This window comes from Mauremys reevesii, linkage group 10, assembly GCF_016161935.1.
Source record: "Mauremys reevesii isolate NIE-2019 linkage group 10, ASM1616193v1, whole genome shotgun sequence".
Taxonomy (NCBI): Eukaryota; Metazoa; Chordata; order Testudines; family Geoemydidae; genus Mauremys; species Mauremys reevesii.
In genome coordinates this window covers 68,027,156-68,047,351 of record NC_052632.1, presented here as the reverse complement: position 1 = coordinate 68,047,351, position 20,196 = coordinate 68,027,156, and the positions used below count along the sequence as shown (strand labels likewise).

The window sequence follows — 20,196 nt, the reverse complement described above, 5'->3', positions numbered from 1 at the left end:
GGAACATTTCACTTCAGGACGAAATGTAGAGATAAAATTTCTCGATACTTTAAATGACTGCTTCATGGAGCAGCTGGTACGGGAACCCACAAGGGGAGAGGCAACTCTAGATTTAATCCTGAGTGGAGCGCAGGAGCTGGTCCAAGAGGTAACTATAGCAGGACTTGGAAATAGTGACCATAATACAATAGCATTCAACATCCCTGTGGTGGGAAGAACACAACTGCCCAACACTGTGGCATTTAATTTCAAAAGGGGGAACTATACAAAAATGAGGGGGTTAGTTAGACAAAAGTTAAAAGGTACAGTGACTAAAGTGAAATCCCTGCAAGTTGCATGGGCCCTTTTTAAAGACACCATAATAGAGGCCCAACTTCAATGTATACCCCAAATTAAGAAAAACAGTAAAAGAACTAAAAAAGAGCCACCGTGGCTTAACAACCATGTAAAAGAAGCAGTGAGAGATAAAAAGACTTCTTTTAAAAAGTGGAAGTCAAATCCTAGTGAGGCAAATAGAAAGGAGCACAAACACTGCCAACTTAAGTGCAAGAGTGTAATAAGAAAAGCCAAAGAGGAGTTTGAAGAACAGCTAGCCAAAAACTCCAAAGGTAATAACAAAATGTTTTTTAAGTACATCAGAAGCAGGAAGCCTGCTAAACAACCAGTGGGGCCCCTTGATGATCAAAATACAAAAGGAGCGCTTAAAGATGATAAAGTCATTGCGGAGAAACTAAATGGATTCTTTGCTTCAGTCTTCACGGCTGAGGATGTTAGGGAGATTCCCAAACCTGAGCTGGCTTTTGTAGGTGACAAATCTGAGGAACTGTCACAGATTGAAGTGTCACTAGAGGAGGTTTTGGAATTAATTGATAAACTCAACATTAACAAGTCACCGGGACCAGATGGCATTCACCCAAGAGTTCTGAAAGAACTCAAATGTGAAGTTGCGGAACTATTAACTAAGGTTTGTAACCTGTCCTTTAAATTGGCTTCGGTACCCAATGACTGGAAGTTAGCTAATGTAACGCCAATATTTAAAAAGGGCTCTAGGGGTGATCCCGGCAATTACAGACCGGTAAGTCTAACATCGGTACTGGGCAAATTAGTTGAAACAATAGTAAAGAATAAAATTGTCAGACACATAGAAAAACATAAACTCTTGAGCAATAGTCAACATGGTTTCTGTAAAGGGAAATCGTGTCTTACTAATCTATTAGAATTATTTGAAGGGGTCAACAAACATGTGGACAAAGGGGGATCCGGTGGACATAGTGTACTTGGATTTCCAGAAAGCCTTTGACAAGGTCCCTCATCAAAGGCTCTTACGTAAATTAAGCTGTCATGGGATAAAAGGGAAAGTCCTTTCATGGATTGAGAACTGGTTAAAGGACAGGGAACAAAGGGTAGGAATTAATGGTAAATTCTCAGAATGGAGAGGGGTAACTAGTGGTGTTCCCGAAGGGTCAGTCCTCGGACCAATCCTATTCAATTTATTCATAAATGATCTGGAGAAAGGGGTAAACAGTGAGGTGGCCAAGTTTGCAGATGATACTAAACTTCTCAAGATAGTTAAGACCAAAGCAGATTGTGAAGAACTTCAAAAAGATCTCACAAAACTAAGTGATTGGGCAACAAAATGGCAAATGAAATTTAATGTGGATAAATGTAAAGTAATGCACATTGGAAAAAATAACCCCAACTATACATACAACATGATGGGGGCTAATTTAGCTACAACGAGTCAGGAAAAAGATCTTGGCGTCATCGTGGATAGTTCTCTGAAGATGTCCACGCAGTGTGCAGAGGCAGTCAAAAAAGCAAACAGGATGTTAGGAATCATTAAAAAGGGGATAGAGAATAAGACTGAGAATATATTATTGCCCTTATATAAATCCATGGTACGCCCACATCTCGAATACTGTGTACAGATGTGGTCTCCTCACCTCAAAAAGATATTCTAGCACTAGAAAAGGTTCAGAAAAGGGCAACTAAAATGATTAGGGGTTTAGAGAGGGTCCCATACGAGGAAAGATTAAAGAGGCTAGGACTCTTCAGCTTGGAAAAGAGAAGACTAAGGGGGGACATGATAGAGGTATATAAAATCATGAGTGATGTTGAGAAAGTGGATAAGGAAAAGTTATTTACTTATTCCCATAATACAAGAACTAGGGGTCACCAAATGAAATTAATAGGCAGCAGGTTTAAAACAAATAAAAGGAAGTTCTTCACGCAGCGCACAGTCAACTTGTGGAACTCCTTACCTGAGGAGGTTGTGAAGGCTAGGACTATAACAATGTTTAAAAGGGGACTGGATAAATTCATGGTGGCTAAGTCCATAAATGGCTATTAGCCAGAATGGGTAAGAATGGTGTCCCTAGCCTCTGTTCGTCAGAGGATGGAGATGGATGGCAGGAGAGAGATCACTTGATCATTGCCTGTTAGATTCACTCCCTCTGGGGCACCTGGCATTGGCCACTGTCGGTAGACAGATACTGGGCTAGATGGACCTTTGGTCTGACCCGGTACGGCCTTTCTTATGTTCTTATGTTATGTTCCCCCAAACCCACCCTGAAAGAAACATGTCACAGATCCAAGCATTTGTTAGGGATGTCATACAGGAGAGAGTGAGCCATGCAATTTGGAGCTGTAGAAAAAATGACTGTTAAATTGATATGCAAAGAGTGGATGCATTGTTTAAACAAAGTGACAGCACCCCAGTAGGCATGAAATTACTTCTGCTGGGAATACTGGACAATTTCCTCAGGTTGCAACAAAGGAAACTGTACAACATTCTTCCCTCTTATGACAAAATTTGTAATGCGCCAAAGCAAAAAACTCAGGGAATATTAACAATACAAGAATGCAAAACTTCTACAAACAAATCAGTTGACTGAATCCCTGACCCACATGAAATCCAAAGTAGGAAACTGTGATCTGTAATATCTGGTAACCAGGAGGGCAGATTCTTCTCTCAGCTACATCAGTATAAATCTGCAGTAATAGCATCATCATCAGTGGCAGTCTTTTCACTTGTAACTGAGACCAGATTTTGGCCCTATGGCATTAATTGGTTTGTTTCTCCCTTTATTCTCTCATTTGGAAGCTTATTAAAATCCTCAACTACATTTAGAATTTCAGAGTTGTATCACTTCTGTTGGGAGTACCCAGTAGTTACAAAATTGGTTAGTATGTTTAATTATCTGTGTCTTAATTTTTAATCCCTGTTAACAGTATATTTATTTATTTTCACCTTCTTCCCATTTTCCTTCTTTCTTCCCTTCTTTTTTTTAAAATAAAAATATTTAAAATGAAAAGGGGGGTGTTGAAGAAAAATCAGTTTTCATGGGATTCCAACTGCGTGATCAAATTCTGCCAGGCTATAATTCCCTGGGTCCTGCTTGTCTGTGGCACTGTAGGCTCAACCTGCACTATTGAATTCAGTGGGAATACGGCCTTTGACTTCAGTGCGGGGCTGGATTGAGCCCTATCTGAATAACTCCCATTGACTTCAATGGGAAGTATTTGGTTACTGTGGGGCATGAATAGAATCCGCTAAATCTTTGACTGGAGAAAGTATTCATTCTACCCTGATCTGGTGTGGAGTGTTGTTATGTGATGTTTAAAGTCTGATGCCTTCTGTTTGAGAGGTGGCTGCATTTTAGTAATGGATAAAGCAAGCATAGTACTGTTTGAAAGGATGGATTGATTAAGTACAGACATGCACAGGGATCACTCCATAGATGGCAAATGGGACAGCCTGTGTAAGAAAGATGCACGAGATTTGGTCCAGAGTTTGTGAAGTTTGTCAGTTTTGGATGTGTGGATGAAAGGCACTATAGTGATCACAGGTATTATTACTGTGGAGGTGTGTTGCTTCATCTTGGCTTGTCTTCTTGCAGTGATGATGTTTTCATATTCCATGCATTTTGAAATGCTCCCCAAGTGGTACATATTAATTGGCTTCACTGGCAGGCACCCCGTATTAATACAGTCTGTTTTCTTGGCAGCCCAAACCGACTGCAAACAATTTTTCTCCATTGTTCTTTTTTATTTGGCATATAAGTATCTGTACATGCCATCCAGAGTAATGAGGCATGTGTTACCAGTGAGATCTTGACCATTATAGAAGAGAGGCTCCCTTCAACAGCAGGGACTATCCTTGTGGCATTATGATGACTACACAGCGAATCCCGTCTTTTCTTGTGGAAGAAGAAAAAATGTGAATAGAAAGATAAAGATGATTAAATAATGTTGCGTCCTTTGGAAGGTGATATGATCCAAATGACCTGCTGAAGGAAATATAAAAATAATGTTGACATAACCATACTTTACATTGTGTCTGACAAAAAATTATGGCCTACATTTTCAAAAAGGGCCTCTAATTTGAGTGTCTAACTTGGACCTCATTTTTTTTCCAGGTGGGTTCATCACCTGCAACCTCCAGTCATCAGTAGATCATGATCCTTTCTGCCTTGGATGGGGCAGGTTATGATAAGTAAGGTCAGACCTTTCACAGTTTACCAGCATCTGTTCTACTGATTCTGGTAGCTCCTCAGAAGGTGTAATATCTTTTCAAAAATCAGTTTTAGGATAATGTCTGCTTTAGTATTACAAAGTGCTGGGAGCCAGTTTCTTTATCAGAAAGTTAATTCCGTGGTTTAGCAGCTCTTTCTTCAAACCCACTGCTGATTGAAATTGGCTAAAAGGTTCTCCTTGTGTCAGAGTCACCGGGCAGCTGGCTGAAAGAACGCACTGTCAGAATTACTAGGCAATGGGAATGCTCCCAGCCAGGCAGTGACACTGAGCAGACTGGAGAGACTGGTTCCCTTAGGAGCATATATACCTGTCTTGGGATCATCTGAGTGGGTCTTCACCTGTGGATTGGCTGGACCCTGGTTGAATGTTATGGGGCCTGTCATAAGACCTGCAGGTAATTGCCTCTGATGACTCATCACACTCACTGGTTCAGGCATGACTCGGGCAGGGCCACCGAGAGCGGGTTCGGGCCCCGGTGAAAAAATTTTTGGGGCCCCCCAGCAAGGGCAGACCAGCTAAACAGGGCCGATGAAGCTGGGGATGCCAGGCCCCAGGCCCCATTCAGGACCACGGGCCCTGGTAATTTGTACCGGCTTCCCCTCTCCCCTCTTGTCGGCCCTGAACTCGGGCTCAGAGGTAACTCATCACACCATGCTGACACGGAAGAACATAAATTAAGCAACATAGCTGGTTTCAACATATCTTAGGCACTTAGACTGACATTTTCAAAAGCGGCCACTGATATCTCAGTTTTTGGGTGCTCAATCTGAGACAGATAGAACCTGCTTTCAGAAGTTCTGAGCACTCACAAGCATAAATAAATTCATGTCAAAATTGCCTAATGAGCTGCAGAAAATGAAATCCACGTTTTCACCCTAGCCTCAAAAATGGAGGATTAGTTTTACCATTTGAAAATAGGGATGGGGGGAGGCAGAGTGGGGGCAGGGAACAGGGATGAGGTCTTTCTTGCTAATTAAGCTCTGATCTTGCAAAGTCAGTGGGAGTTTTGTGTGCAAATCAGGTCTCAGTTCTAGAGTAGGGAGCTAATTCATGTCTGGTATAAGTAGATTTAGAACCATTGACTTCAGTGGAGTGGAGCTTGCTTACACCAGGGCTGAGTTTAACTCTGTGTCTTCTTTGAAGTGAGTTATAGGGGCTGCCTTATAACAATCCCAATGAGTTCTAGCTGGATTCTCCCAATCCCACTGATTTCCTGAGGTCTTCCTTGTTTTCCAGTGCCACATCAGAAAATGCTGTATTTCAACTGGGCTCTATTGCCTTGGCAAACACTGTTCAGCATTTGCAGGTGTGCCCATCCCCCTTTCTGTGAGAGTCTCATACGTCAGCTAATAAGTCAAATAAACTGAATTAAACCAAATTGCCTAAACAATTAAAGGGCAATTTTTACAAAAAGCTCACAAGAATCTAGAGAATTTAATTTCAATCAAATCTCATTCAAACAACTCATAAAATAGGATTTTTTCCCGGCAAAAGCAGCTAAACATCCTGCCTTGTTTTACAGTAAGTGCCATTATTTATTTTCACCATTAAGATGATAAATGATGGTGCAGTACATTTTTACAACAGAGTGATCATGCTCTACACATAACTGTGGAACAAAACTGGAGCATCAGCTCTGTTTTGTCATTTTAGCCCCAGTTCTGCAAGATGTTGAATGTTCTCCATTCCAAAGGTTGCTGGATATACTCAGCACTATGCTAGATCAAGTCCTATTCATATTAGCATTGTTTATTATTTGTTTTATAGGGCCTGTGGTGAGGCTTGTACCTCGACAGCCCCTTAAGTCAAGGGGGTGGGAGGTGACACAGCCTCTCTATGTCCAAGTCCGTGTTCTAAACCTCTCTGTAGTTAGCACGGTGTGGCCCAAGGGCCAGAGTCCATCTAATTCCCCTTCCCTAGTGGGATAATGCGGCCTAGCAACTGGAGTCCATACAATGTGCCACTAGGGCAGTGCAGCCCAATGGCCAGAGTCCATCTCTTTCCCCTCCTCTGGTGGGGTAATGCAGCCTAGTGGCCGAAGTCCAACCAACTCACTGAGTGGGCCACCCCCTTTCAAAGGTGGGTGGCCAAGGTAGGGGGACCTGGTACCACCCCTTGCCCTGGGTCCCGACCCAGGGCCCTGTTGGTGGCAAGTTCTCCTCACCAGTGGTCTGGTGGGGATCCTCCCAAAACACACCAGCCTGAACGGTCTTCGCACCGTTCCCCTTTAAGGACTCCCTACGTCTCTTCCTACACCTTCCTAGATTCAATCAGATCCGCAGTGTCCTCTGCTTCCCCTATGCAGCACATCTGGCCTCTGTGTCCTGGTGTGTGGGCCACTCTTCTGCTGGAGAGAATGATGAGCCTCCTTCCTGTCCAGTGGTCTGCCCTGACTGAGCAGCTCTGCAAGCTTTTATACCTGACTTCCAGGTGGAGTATGTTCTGCAAAGCCTCAGGGGCAGGGCTTCTTCTGCTAAGAGGGAAGGATTAACCCCCACCATACCAGTGCGGGGCCCAAAAGTATTCAAGTCACTTTACAGAACAGACAGGAGACCTGGTCACTGCCCCACAGAGTTTAGAATCTAAATGAGACCCTGACACAGCCAATGGATACGAGAAAAATGGGAGGAGAGTGAAAGGTGCTCAATACCCAGGTGATCTTGTGTGGGTAGATATATAAATAGAAAGTGAAAGGAGAACAAGGGTTATATCAAGAATGTGTAGTTGCTTAGAGTAACACACACAGCTTGATGGGTAATCAATTTGCAGGGGATTTTGGTTTGTTTCTGTTCCTGTTTTTGTCTTTGTAGTTAGCGTATGTTTTTAGCTAAAGCCTTATTTACTTTGGGCCAGAGTCTGATAGCATTATTCTAGTTTAGTAGCAGCTTACTCCAGGGGTAGTCTCATTGACTTTACTGTGACTACCTTTGGAGTTAGTCTTACTCATATTGAATATTGTCCGGCCCATTTTAAATACAGACAGTGTGGGAGGGAGTGTATTATCACATACATTTAAAGGATATTGTGGCTGTATTTGGCATGTGTATTTGTTAATTCCAAATAGGTTTTCTTCATTTATTTCTCCAATTACATTTTGTCTTTATATTGTAATGGGAGCTAAATGAAAGGATTGTGAGATGGGTAACACGAAAGCAGGGCTGGCCAAGTAGTGGGCAGCCAAAGGGAGTGAATTTTCAGGATGCACCTGATGGAGAAAGGTGACCTCCTCAAAGTGCTTTTGAAATATTAATTAATCTTCACAACACCCCTGCAAAGCAAAAACTCTGTTATTGTCCCCCGCTTTAGAGACTAAGGCAGAGAGAGTAAGTCACAAAGGGAACCAGTCTCAGAACCCCTGCTAGAGCTCAAGAGTTCCCTGTTGTTGTAAATATCCACTTCAACTTCTCTTATATTCTCTGGGGAAGATGAATACAGCCTGAAGTGGAAATCACCTAAACTGAAAGGTGCCACTTAGTACTGTATTTTCACAGATGTTAATATATTTTTGAGAAGCACTTTATTTTTAGTGATCTTTTTGGTCTTACGTTCTTTTCATAGAAAGGTCACCAACATTTAAGGGGTGCCATGCATGTCTGCAAAGCTAGCCCCCGTATTTTTATACCTGCTATTGAACTGCATATGCCATTGTAAGTACTTGTGTCTTTACTTGTGCCTGAACACTCAGGTCAGGTACTCAGACATTTAATCTGTTTTCGTGGGTGCAAGCTTTGTGGGCACCATTTATTCCTGCAAAAGGGAGAAAGGGAATAATCCCAGCTAAAAGTTTGACTCCTGCTATACAATGTATTCAATTTAAATTAAAGGGCAGTTAAATTGAAAGTCCTCCTTCTTTGAATCTCTCCACTCACTTCCACCTTGTTTCATTACAAGTTCATGCTTTCTGTTCTCTCTTTCAAGACCCTATTTGCCTGCTTCTCCCTGTTATCACGCCTCTACCATGCCTGGGACAGCTCTCCTGTCAGCTTGTCCTGCAAACATCTCAGGGCCTTTTTCCATGCTGCCCCTAAAGCATGGAATATACCTTCCTTGAACTAATCTGTAAAACCCCTCCCCACTCCCAAATGTCTGCTCATGATCCATCTCTGCTGTGATGCCTAAAATAAATCAGCCAATTGATTGGCCGAGGAGGGTCAAATAGGAGAATTGGAATTTACTTTCTGTATTAATAATAATCAGCAAAAGAAATTGCAAATGTATGTAATACATATATTATAGGCGAGGACGGTAGCACCGCCTCTTATTAAGGTTATAAGACCCTGTTTTCACTTGCTTATAACTTTGCCAGACTTTAAATTGCTCAGGCTGAAATTTTCCATGCCAGCTGCCTGCCTCAGCATGATTTTTTATTGATTGATTGATTGATTGATTATTTCAGCCAAAACAGTTTATCCATTTCTGCAAATAAGACGAGGGAAAAATACATTGTTTTGCTCACGTTAAAAAAATAAATATGGTGATCTTTGCTTTGCAGAGCCCCCATACTGTGGAGTAGGGACTTGAAAGCTGGCAGGGGGGCTTTGCGTCAGCAATCCCTGTAAAACTCTGTCCAAATTTGGCCAAGTTTATAAGCCTTGGAACACTCACTGTTCACACACGCTCAGTAAAGACTTCTTCAGTTTTAGCAGCTAAAGACTCTGAAGATTCCATCCTCACTGAACATGCTCAAGCTTCTCAGAGATCCTAGTGCTGACTAGTCCGCACATGCCTCATCGCCACAGAGCAACCGAGCATGCGCCATCCCCTCATAGCTGCTACACACATTTTGAAGGAAAGCAGACATTGTCCGTGATTTTTTCTGCTTTTTAAAAACCCCTAGTTTTCGTTCCAAAAAAAGTTTAGATGGAAAATATTTGTACAATCCTTTTAATGAGCTTTAGTGCCTTTTAGTACTAGCTGATGCTGAGAACCAGTGATACCTTGTAAAGGTGACCTGAAAAGAAGTTTTCTCAAAACTGGGTTTGTGCCGAGATGTGGAAGGTTTTAAAATGTTTATTTTTCCCAGGGCTGCCCGGGGTGGGTTTGGGGGGTGGGGGGGCAAGTGGGGCAGTTTGCCCTGGGCCTCGCAGGGGCCCCCACGAGAATATAGTATTGCCACTTTTTTTTTATAGAAGTGGCCCCTGAAATTGCTTTGCCCCAGGCCTCCTGAATCCTCTGGCCGGCCCTGGGTGGGGTGCGTCTCAGTTTGCTTTCTTTTTAAAACCTAGCAAATTACACACACAAAACTATGTTAAAAGAAATTATCAAGGTCCCAAAGTCGTGCACCCAAAAGTTAGGAAATGCCAGAATTAAGGTTGCCTCTACAACCTTAATATGGCCCCCTTGTGCATGTGCATTAGGATACTGGCTTTCATTATATTCTCACATACTGTTTTTTCCACAGCTCCTTCCACAGAATCCACGGAATCTGCTCTGTGCATGAATCAGGGCTATGCAGTGAAGGAGATCCTTGACTGTAGGGACCCTGCTTCATTTGTAGCAGAAGTTGGAAGGTGGGCAGTGAATGAGGCAGGAGATTTCAGGAAGAGAAAAGACAGTCCTGGTTAAGGCAGTTGATATTGCCTTGGAGAATTGGATTCTTTCCCTGCTTTTTGCATAGTGTTCACATGTGATGCTGGGCAAGTAACTTAAATCAGACTTTCTACAGGTCGCTCACTAATTGTGCATTCCCCATTTTCTGGGTGCGCAGTTTGATAGCCTGAGGTCTGATCTGCGGAGTCCTGAGCATTCCCAGCTGTGAACTGTTCTTTGAACATATAAAGTTCTATATAATTCTAAGAACTCGGAAATTTCAGGTCCTAGGCATCCCAAATTAGTGGGAATTTTTTAATTTAATCTCTGCGCCTCAGTTCCCCATGTGCAAAATGGGGATAATACCAGTCCTTCGCTTCCCAGTGGTGTTGTGAAGATTAATCAATGTTTGCAAACCAGTCAGATTCTGTAGGGATGAGTGCCACAGAAGAGCTCATGAGGAAATTAATAATACTGACTTCAGAGCAGGGCTTAAATGGTGTGTAGTAAATAGAGCATGGGGCTGAACACTGAGGAGAAAAGAAAATATTGACGAGCTGCTCATTAAGTGAGCACTGTTCAGTCTTTGCACCGAATGAGACAGGGTTCCATGGAAAAAAATAGTAGGTGATCATGTAATAAAATACTGCATCAGAATACATACGTATGGGGGGAGGGCTGTATTAAGGTTGCACAGGCAATCTTAATTCTAGCATTTCCCAACTTCTGAGTGCTTAACTTTGCAATGGTAGGTTTTTGTGTGTGTAATAATATATATAATGTGCATATATATACATATTTACAGTTCATTTAAAGTGTTTACAGTTTCATGCTCAATAATAGGGTTTCCTCGTGTTGTTTATTATTTGTCTTTAGTGTAGTCATTTTATGACGTATAAGTCACCTTACCTGCAGAGAATGCCAAGGATCTAGCTTTAGATTTTCTATGCAGCTCTTTTAGTCCCACACGCCTCTGTTGCTGTCAAGGAGACATATCTCTGGCTTGTATCGTCTGTGTGGTTTCTCTTATTAGTATGCTTTTTCATTGCCATGGAGACTATCAGAAACTCATTTAGCAACTCTCAGTGCCCCACTATGAATGCGTATTTCATATCTCACTGCCTCAGAATGAAACATGCTGTTTTACTTCTGCTTTCACACCTGCACTGAACATTAAGAATATTAAAGGGGTTGTCTACACTGGGAATTTTTTTGAACTGATGTAGTTGAACTGGTGCAAACCCCTATTGTAGATGCACTGCTAAGATGGGAAAAGTGAATGTCATGACTTAACCCAGTTTCAAAGTGCGGTAAACCACATCTGTGCCTGTGCAAGTCACTTTTTACATTGCTGCAGTGCTTCTACAGTCAGGTGCAGCTACACCAGTCCAAAAAATCCCAGCATAGACAAGTTTGTTAATTTTCAAATCTTCAGTTATTATTCTCCTGAGTTTTTCAGTAAAGTTAAGGGGCTGACGTTATTGATGTATCACTCATGGCTGGATAAAACAATTCCTGCAAACACATGGGCCAAATCAAAATTGATTAGGATAAACCACACGTTAAAACACTGTTAGCCTTGGTGCTCCCAGCCTTCATGGGATCCAAATTCTCTTGATCCCATGAGGTAGGGTGCAATATGTGCTACAGTCATTAGACTCTGCTGTTGATTCAGAGAAGATTGGGGCTGTATGTAACCCCCAATGAAAACACAGAGGGCCAGTTTCACAGCAGGCTTAAGAGGCCTGTCCTGCCCATGGAGTTGGCTCCATGGAACAGACAATTCAGTTTCAGCCTGTATTTCCTTTCGTAGGAGCCATCATGGGGCATGAGTGGCAATGATATGTGTTTTTTTCTGTCTCATGCCAGTGCAGGTAGCCCACTTCCTGCTCCCCGCCCACCTGTCTCTGCCCTCTCTCTATGGGGTCCACAGTGCAGCACAGGTGGCAACCCCCCTGCTGTACTAGAGAGGTGAGATCCATGTGGAGAGTTCTCTCCAGGCAGCCACTGACCCTGGGTGTAGCAACCTACACTGAACTTGAAGGGAGATGCACAGGTGCAGGAGGGAAGAGATTGGAGGAGGCACCAGCAGTTCAGTCTGTGTGTGGGAGGTGGCTGGGATGCTAGCTGTAGTGGCAGCATCTCTGTAGCTAGCTCTCTGAATGAAGGGTCCTCTCATGTTATTACCCAGCACACAGTACACGAAGCCTGGTGTCATCAGCGGTCAGTCCAGAGAGACCTCCAGCAAGGCAGAGAGCGTGACTAACAGGAGAACAAAGCAGCACCTAGGAACGGAACAAATCGGCAACAATATCATGAGCTAATTTGCGTATTTCTGAACCATATGCCTTTGACCAAAATCTTCTGTTTATGGGCAACACTTCCTGCCCAAGCAATAGTAGGGAAAGGACAAGGAGCTGCCCCAAATTTGGCAGCTATGGCTAGGGTGCATGTAGGGGGTCTTCAGGGCTGCTAGAATATCTGGTTGAGGCCAGGAGGGTTTTGGGGGTGTGGCATTGGGGGGGGGCGCGTGTGGAGGTCAGTGGTAAGGTGTCTGGAGGTAGGAGAGTGCTGGAAGGTGCCTGGGATGCTGGGTAGAGGTGGGTGCTGGAGGGAGTCTGGAATTGCTATAGGATGTCTGGGGGTGCTGGATATCTTCCTTTCACAAGGTAGGCAGTTGGAAGCTGCATGGGGATATGGGGGGAACATTGGTGGCTTGGGGATGGGGCTGCTGGGAGAGAGGGGAGGGGGAAGTGTGATGTGTGGGGGTGGGTGTGTGGGGGGTTTGTGTTTTTGATTGGGGCTGCCCTCTGCCTGAGTTGACATTGATCAGGCACAGCCACAGAGAGATTTAGGAGATGCACAAGCACACAATTTTTCTAGCTTTTTATAATAAAAATAAATAATAAAATACAGCAGAGAGAGCTCCCATCTCCATCCCACTCAGGAAGAAAAAAAAAAAGCAGCCACATCCACTTTACCACACACCACACCAGTACCCAAAACAAGCCAGGCTGGGGTGGGGGGGGGGGGTGTGAGAGGTGTGAGGGAGTCTGCAGGAAGCTGTAGGGGGAAGCTGTGGGGGAGATAACCTGGGTGGAGGGTGGGGGGGGGGTGGGGGTGGGGGGGATGTTGATGGTTAAAAGATAGTCTGGATGTCTAAAATGGAATAAAATGGAAGTTGGGGAGGGGGGGATTGTAGGGTGACAGTCAGTGCCTCTCTCCTTCCTCCCTGCTGCTGCTGCTGCCTGCATTGCATTTTTGCTGCTGCTTCCCCACTGTGATCCAGCAGTGCTGAAAAAATGTGGTACAGGGCCACTGGATGAGTGAATGTCATGCACGACATATGACACCCGTCAGCCCTGAATCTGGCCCATCAGCCATGAGCGCTCCTTTTGCTGTTGTCTATATCCCTGTTTAACTTAATGCCTCCATTCCCAGTTGCTCATATTGGTCCCTTCTCTGGCCAGTATGAGCTGCAGTGAACTGCAGTCAGCTTGTCCACTGCTTTTTGGGGGACTTTGAGCTACTGCAGGGTTGAAAGCCATGGCGTGAATTGAGCCCTGGTTCTGAGTCTGATCTTACACTGGTGTCAATCAGGATGAACTTCCTTTGGTAAATGGAGTGACACTGGCCTGATTCTTCTGTCAAATACACCAATTTCACATGGGTGTAACTATTGATTTCAAGGAGGCTACTCCTGATTTACACCAGTGTGAGTGGAGACTCTGTCCCATACTATTACAAACTATTGTGAGATCAGAAGCAGACTTTGTGGGCCTGATCCTCCAACTGCCATACCAGATTTATGCTAAGTGTGACACCCGGGGTTTCTTGTTTGTGTGTGACTTATACCAGTTCAAGACAGTGGAGGATCAAGCTCTGTATATTTAAAGTGCGGCAGGCTGTGACATCATCCAGCAGATCTTCACACACAACATGGATAATTGCAGAAGTCACTAGTATGGGCCTTTTACACAAAAGAATTGGTCTTGGGAATAGGTGGACAAAAAGGAATAAATAATATCCCAGCACTTTGTAGGACCATGCCCCTAACCAGTGTCTCATGCAGTACATAAATACTCAATGTCCCTTGCAGGTGCTTATTTTGATTGCCTTCCCGGACTAATCACTTCCAGTGCCTTTTTCCAAGTAAGGTCTCTATCCGAAGGACAGTACCGGGGAATGTTTTTATGTATACAGGCTGCCGCTGTGAAGTTGAGACTTATCTGGAGTCTGATGAGAGTGGACAAATACTTTACTAATTTTTACTATTTGTGGTGGACTAGTCCTGCTTCACTGTGTATTGTATTTAAGTGTCCTGTGTAGATTTTACATTGCTTATTGCTGTGATAAAAGAGTTGAGCCCGGTCCTGTACCTGTAAACAAGACGTTCTTGGATAGGTCAGGCACAGGTCTTTTCTTATTAAACAAAATGGGTCTGGATTTGCCTTTCATGTTGGTGTAAAGCAGGAGAAACTCCACTGAGGTCAATTGAGTCACACTACTATAGAACACGTAAGAGAGGAGAATCAGAACCAGGGCCGGCACAACCCATTTGGCGACCTAGGCGGTTGCCTAGGGCACTAACATTTGGGGGGCGGCTAGATCTTCCGTCGCCTCTGTTGGGGGCGGCATTACAGGGCGGGACCTTCCGCCGCCTAGGGTGGCAAAAAAGCTGGCGGCGCTCCTGATCAGAACTATTATCACAAAGAAAATGTATCAATTTAAAAACAGTTGGCATTCCCCTAACTTAAAAAGAGTTGAATAGCTCATTCTGGAATTCAATTTCTTTATGAGCTGAGACTCTAAAGTTCTACCTGGAGTGAATCTGTGTAGTTGGGAAACAAAAACTGGGCCAGAAGCTGTTAACCAACTTCCATAGAACTATGCTGATTTACCCCAGCTGAGGACCTGTATTTCTGTAATGCAAACAGAAGAGAGGCCCTTAAATAATCAAACACATCTTATTTCAAGTAAGAAAAGTTAAGTAATTAATCACAGCAGGCACTTCTTAAAAAGTCTAATTTACATATTTTACCAAGGCATGATATTTGCAATGAACTAGAAGGTGGAGAACCAGAGGGAAAAAAAAAAAAGGCCGGTCACTTATGTAAGTAGCCCTGTGTTCACTGATAAATTAATTAGCTACATGTGAGGTTGCTTTAACATTCTGATGTATTTTGAGCAGACGTTTAGTTAGCCAAGATCGTACCATTTTACTCTCAGCTCAGAATGGTGCAGAAACGCATTGTTCCAGGTGGCACATCTCCTGAACCTACCTGGAGCACTGAGGAGTAGACACACTACTACATCTCTTGTGGAGGGCAGCCTATTTTCCTCTATGCTAGTCCCACTCCTTTCTGCCCTCTTGCAGGAGTAGGGACAGAGCAGTGTAGGGGCTGCAATTCTGCCTCACCCTTATATGGACTCTGCAGGCAGGTGGGGGAAGGCTCCCGCACACCTCTTCACACCCACTGCACACCTATGTAAGGACCATAAAATCTGGCCCATTGATTCTGTCTCATTGTGATTTTTCCTGTTCATTGTTTAAACACCTCAGTTGTTCTTCAGCACATGTGCACGCATGCCTGCATCCAGGATTTATGGCTGTATAAACGTGTCAGTGTGGGCTGGAGAATGGGGTCAGAACATCTCAAACTGAATTCTATTTTATCCAGAGAGTTGAGTTGAACAAATAGACACATTAGATGTTGAACAAATACAAAGCAATTTATTGTCTCAGTGTTTCACGCATACATCTGAATTAATGGGGAGGAATCAAAATAATGCTTCAGTGTTATACTCTGTGAACAGAGGCAGTGAGAAAAAGCAATATGCTGAAAGAAACAGCTTATGGGTGATATATTATTGCAAGGTTAATATTATTTAAGTGGAATGATCTCTTTAGCTGCAAGATTGAGGAATAAACTAAACTAGGAAGATGTGATTCCATGCCATATTCTAAAAGCCATCTAATATCTCAAGCATTTAATGTAATTTACGTGTAAAAGGGGAGTAAATGTGTCACTTATTAATTATTTCCTAACTATATGATAGACCGTTTACTAAAAAGGACATTTGTAGCTAGAATAACTGTTCTGTAGATTAGCTACAGAAAGGGTGGCCTTGAGGAGGACAGTGGTGTGGGATTTGGGGATGTGAGACAGAGCAATGTAAGCTACAGCCTAGTAAAAGAAAAAAAAAAGATGACTTTGATTAAGGACGTGATTCTACTTTCTTTGACTTCAACAGACTAGCATTATACTCTTCTACAGTAAAATTATTATTAATATTACGGTAGCATTGAGACCCGAATTAGGATTGGGCTCCATCATGCAAGCCACTGTACAGACACATACAAAAACAGTTCCTGCTGCTTGCAGTCTAAGGGTATGTCTACACTACAAGAGTAGTTCGATTCAACTTAAGTCGAATTTGTGGAATCGACCTTACAAAGTCGAATTTGTGTATCCACACTAAGGACACTAATTCGACTTTGTGAGTCCACACTAACTGGGCAAGCGTCGACATTGGAAGCGGTGCACTGTGGGCAGCTATCCCACAGTTCCCGCAGTCCCCGCTGCCCATTGGAATTCTGGGTAGAGCCCCCAATGCCTGCTGGGGTAAAAAATGCGTCGAGGGTGGTCTTGGGTAACTGTCATCATTCAACCGTCACTCCCGCCCTCCCTCCCTGAAAGCGCCAGCGGGAAATCTGTTCGCGCACTTTTCTGGTCAGTGACAGCGCGGACGCCACAGCACTGCGAGCATGGAGCCCGCTGCGATCATCGCTGCTCTTATGGCCGTTGTCAACTCCTCGCACCTTATCGTCCACCCCTTCCACAGTCAGATGCTGAGAAATCGGGCGAGGAGGCTCCAGCAGCACGGTGAGGACATGAAGTCTCAGAGTGGCCCAGACCTTTCAGAAAGCACGGGATCCTGCGCCGTGGAGATCATGGTGGCAATGGGTCATGTTCATGCTGCGGAACGGCGATTCTGGGCCCGGGAAACAAGCACGGACTGGTGGGACCGCATAGTGCTGCAGGTCTGGGATGAATCACAGTGGCTGCGAAACTTCAGGATGCGTAAGGGCACTTTCCTTGAACTGTGTGACTTGCTGTCCCCTGCCCTGAAGTGCAAGGACACCCGGATGTGAGCAGCCCTGACAGTGCAGAAGCGAGTGGCCATAGCCCTCTGGAAACTTGCAACGCCAGACAGCTACCGGTCAGTAGCGAACCACTTTGGTGTGGGCAAATCTACCGTGGGGGTTGCTGTGATGCAAGTAGCCCACGCAATCGTTGAGCTCCTGCTCTCAAAGGTAGTGACCCTGGGAAATGTCCAGGTCGTCATAGATGGCTTCGCCGCGATGGGATTCCCAAACTGCGGTGGGGCTATAGATGGAACTCACATCCCTATCCTGGGACCGGCCCACCAGGCCAGCCAGTATATTAACCGAAAGGGCTACTTTTCAATGGTGCTGCAAGCGCTGGTGGACCATAGGGGACGCTTTACCAACATCAACGTCGGGTGGCCGGGCAAGGTTCATGACGCGCGTGTTTTCAGGAACTCTGGTCTGTTTAGAAGCCTGCAGGAAGGTAGTTTCTTCCCGGACCACAAAATAACTGTTGGGGATGTGCAGATGCCTATAGTGATCCTCGGGGACCCAGCCTACCCGCTAATGCCCTGGCTCATGAAGCCCTATACAGGCGCCTTGGACAGTGACAAGGAACTCTTCAACTACCGGCTGAGCAAGTGCAGAATGGTGGTGGAGTGTGCTTTCGGACGTCTCAAGGGGAGATGGCGGAGCTTACTGACTCGCTCGGATCTCAGCGAAAACAATATCCCCATTGTTATTGCAGCTTGCTGTGTGCTCCACAATCTCTGTGAGAGCAAGGGGGAGACCTTTATGGTGGGATGGGAGGTTGAGGCAAATCGCCTGGCTGCTGATTACGCTCAGCCAGACACCCGTGCGATTAGAAGAGCCTAGCGGGAAGCGCTGTGCATCTGGGAGGCTTTGAAAGCTAGGTTCCTCAGCGAGCAGCGTGACCTGTGACTGTTCAGTTTCTTTACAGAGAAGCTGAACCTGCCCCTGTTTCTTTACCCACTTACTGTTGACTATCCTCTGCAGTTGCATACCCTGTTCACCCCGTTTCCCCCCTTCCAACACACGTGTAAAAATAAAATACATGTTCCATTGTTACTTAACAAAGGTTTCTTTATTAATGACTTTGCGTTAAAGGGTTGAAACTGGGACGCAGACTGTGCTGGGTAGGGTGTGCAGTGATGTAAAGACCGCCTCTAAACTCGAGGAATGACAGGCTCCTGCTCCTAGAGTGGTCCGCAGTGCCGGACTGGTTGTTTCAATGGAGCCTGCCATCCCTCCTTCTTGGGACTCTGTGTGCGGGGGCTATGTGACCTTGTTGCGGAGGATGGTTACAGATTCCCCTGCTGCGTGGCTCTGTGGTCCAGGACAAGGACCGTTGCATAAGATCTGTAACCGCCCTCCCCCACTACAAAGTCCCGTACCCAGGGGCGGCTCTAGGATTTCCGCTGCCCCAAGTACGGCGGCACGCCGCGGCGGGCGCTCTAGCGGTCGCCGGTCCCGCGGCTCCAGTGGACCTCCCGCAGCTGTGCCTGTGGAGGGTCCGCTGGCCCCGTGGCTCCGGTGCACCTCCCGCAGGCTCGCCTGCGGATGCTCCACCGGAGCCGCGGGACCAGCGGCCCCTCCGCAGGCATGCCTGCGGGAGGTCCGCCGTAGCCGTCTGCCGCCCTCCCGCTGGGACGCTGCCCCAAGCGCGCGCGCACGTACCCTCCCACCCACACAGAACATGGAAACCACCTCCCATACTGACCAGGGTGCCTACTGACTGCACTGTGTGTGTGACCTGCTGCTGATCCTGCCCCCGTGTCTGTACCCTGGTAAAGGTGACTGTCCTATGCAATTACCAACCCCCTTCCCCACCCCCGCCTTCAAACACAGTCTTCTGTACAAAAACATGACGGAAACAGTAATTAACAGCAAAGTATTTTTAATAATCAACTAGACAGTTAGGGGATGAAACTGGGATTGGGGTTTGGGTGAGTCAGGAAGGGAAGGACTTCTCAAAATTTAGGGAATGGGAGCTTTTGGGTACTTGAGCACTCTGCTGGGGTGCGGTGACAGTTTTCACGACCCCTGGCGCCCCTCCTTGTTATTTTGGGTGAGGGGGCTATGGGACTTTGTGGTGGGGGAGGGCAGTTGCAGATACACTGCAGGGGGGCTCTGTCCTCCTGCCTGCGGTCCTGCAGAACATCCACAAGGCGCCGGAGCGTGTCCGTTTGCTCCCTCATTAGTCCAAGCAGCGTTTGAGTCACCTGCTTGTCTTCCTCATGCCACCTCTCCTCCCGTTCGCTTTGTGAGTGCTGGTACTGAGAGAGGTTCTCCCTCCACTGGCTCTGCTGGGCCGCCTCGGCTCGGGAGCAGCCCATAAGTTCAGCGAACATCTCGTCCCATGTCTTTTTATTTCGCCGCCTAATCTGCGCCAGCCTCTGTGAGGGGGATGCTGGGGCAGGTCTGGAGACAGTCGAAGCTGTGTGATGGGAAAAAGGGAGTGAATTCCTTGCAAAGATACATTTTTGCGAACTATGAACATAGTCTAGTCAGTCTCTGTGAACAAGACCCATGCACAGCACCCATCTCGTGCGCACTGACTCAGGACAAGTTCTAATTTTCGGCTTTCGCTTTCGTTGCCTGGGGTCTTGCACTGGAGATCAGACAAGCGGGGCAGGACAGCAGAATCCGTGCAGCAGGCAGGCATGGTAAGCCATAGACTTTAGGCTGCTTAAAACTGAATGTATGGCACTGTCCTCTTGCTGCAGGCAATCCGGAAAGCATAAACTCTGCCCAGGTTCCACCTCCTCGCGGCTGTTCCCTGGGAAAGATCCCTGTATGCTGCCCCTCTGCAGCCTCCACCACGTGGCTCTAAACGGAGGCTTATTGTCATGCAAAGGAACAGTCAAGCATTCCCAATACTAACAGTACACAAATTACTCTAATTAAATGCAGGAGTCTCCGAGCGAGATCACCCTGAGGAGGATCACAGGGCGAGATAGAGAGCGCATGCTGCGTGAAAGCCAGCACAAACCAGGGGC

At 45.6% G+C, this 20,196-nt stretch overlaps 2 long non-coding RNA genes across 2 annotated transcripts in view; one reads left to right on the top strand and one right to left on the bottom strand.

Annotated features, from left to right (window-relative positions):
• The window catches only part of LOC120373023, a 110,152-nt gene that overhangs the window by 72,569 nt on the left and 17,387 nt on the right, over positions 1-20,196 (top strand). The window lies entirely within an intron of this gene.
• LOC120373025 overlaps positions 4,057-20,196 on the bottom strand; it is a 37,473-nt gene continuing 21,333 nt past the window's right edge. Inside the window, exon 3 of the long non-coding RNA XR_005585336.1 lies at positions 4,057-4,289. This is a non-coding gene — a long non-coding RNA (uncharacterized LOC120373025). The remainder of the gene's footprint in view (positions 4,290-20,196) is intronic.